Below are 1,823 nucleotides of genomic sequence, written 5' to 3'. Positions count from 1 at the left end.
GCTTAGAGAAATAAAATTATAACATAGAATTAAAAAACTACGCAAGCGCTGGTACGCTACAATGCATGGCGCTAATTTTTAGGCGCTAACAAAGTAGGCAGGTGCAGCAGCGTAATTATACCTTACAGCAAAACCGGCTCAAGCGCTCGCCTCCACTTCTTGCGTCGATGCCTGACCGACGCCAGGAATTAAAAGCCGAACTGCCGATTGAACAGGATATATGTCGTGGCGCCTCTTCGCTAGCGTCCCCATTGGACATGCTTATAGCCTACTAAACCTAGATCTCCTTCTTGGTTTCTCGACATAACCCTAGCTGCCATGGCTGCCATCGAGGGTTCCCCAACCAACAGCTGGGTCTTGCTCAAGCGCAGGATATACATCGAGCACGACCCGACCGAAACAGGAGGAGACTCGTACTCGTCGATCGTCGCCGGCGCCGCGAACAGGGGAGCACGAAGCCGCCAGCAGGACATAGCAGACGCCAAACTCGCCTACCTGCGGACCCTGAAACCGGATGCCCGCTTCGCCGATCCGCCGGCGCTGTCCTCCCTCCGCATACTGCGCCCGACGGAATCCATCCCGGGGCTATGCGGGCAAATCACATCCGCCCACGTCGCCAGCGCGGACAAGAGCCTGGTCGCCCTTTTCGCCGGCCCTTACCGCCCCGGCTCCAATTTGCAAGGAGCCTATCTCATGTACGACGCCAGCAAGAACTCCCTCTCGACGATCCCGCAGCCCCCCTACGACCACGACCGTCTCGGCGTCGGGGGAGGAGCCGTCGTCATGTACCTTGACGACGGCGGCTACGTTCTTGCCGAGCTCGCCAAGGTTAGGGGCCCCAACCCCACCGAAGCCGTGATCTGCACGTGGCAGTCTTCCACCGCGAACTGGGTCGTCACCAAGGCCGCGGGCTTTCCCTCCGAGCTTTGCTATCCCTACCACCTCTTCCAGGTAGACACGTGTTTCGCGTTTCGAGGCTCTAGTTGCCTCTGCTGGGTGGATCTGTCCAAAGGCATGGTGGTCTGTGATCTGCGCGCGGTGATCCAGCATGGCGTCGGCCCAGAGCTCCGCTTCGTTCCGTTGCCTGAAGAGTGTCGGACCTATGATCGTGGCCGGCGCGAGCGGCCACCGATCGAACCCGGAGGAGTTCCGTAACATGTCCTGCGTCGGTGGCAGCATCAAGTTCGTCACCATGGACGGCTACGGCGAGCGGCCCGGCAGCCAAGTGACCATGACCGTCTGGACGCTGTCGCCGGACCTCTGCAGTTGGAAGAAAGGCATGGTGTACCATGTCAGGGACATCTGGGCAAGCGAGAGCCACCTCTCGCTGGGCTTGCTGCAGGCCTTGCCGTCATTCCCGGTGCTGAGCGTGGACGAAGACGACGTCGTCTACCTATCCTTCACTGATCTGGACGTGACGGTCGAAGGTCGCGTGGAGTTGAAAGGCCAGTATTTGCTTCGCGTCGACATGCAACACAACGAGGTCTCCCACCATCCGAAAAGTATAGAGGAGATGCCTTCTCAACCCTCCCAAAGTGGAATTCTCGCCAGTGACTGCAGTGCGTACCTCCAAAGTTAGCTGCTTAGAGGACCATCTGGTACTAGGTTCTTGTTACTAGGGCTAACCATACAGGTGAGGTGTCTTTTTATTTTGTCGTACATCCACGCCTGAAAATCAATAAAATTAAGCAGCACATATAGTAGATGAGAATCGTGTAATAGTGTCATCAATCTGCAATGCAACTCTCAGTTATGTAGTCTGTCGTAGTCGTACGTAGTCAGTTTTTATTTAAAAGCACTCAGATCTGTACGTAGTAGTACTG

At 56.2% G+C, this 1,823-nt stretch overlaps 1 pseudogene; it reads left to right on the top strand.

Annotated features, from left to right (window-relative positions):
* Positions 1-318: 318 nt before the first annotated feature.
* On the top strand, positions 319-1,579 carry LOC147976412 (uncharacterized; annotated as a pseudogene).
* The last annotated feature ends 244 nt before the right edge of the window (positions 1,580-1,823 follow it).

Source organism: Triticum urartu, chromosome 4A, assembly GCF_056163025.1.
Source record: "Triticum urartu cultivar PI428250 chromosome 4A, HENAU_Tu73, whole genome shotgun sequence".
NCBI classification, from domain to species: domain Eukaryota; kingdom Viridiplantae; phylum Streptophyta; class Magnoliopsida; order Poales; family Poaceae; genus Triticum; species Triticum urartu.
The sequence above is the reverse complement of the archived record's forward strand: the minus strand, read 5'-3'. Positions and strand labels throughout refer to the sequence as shown.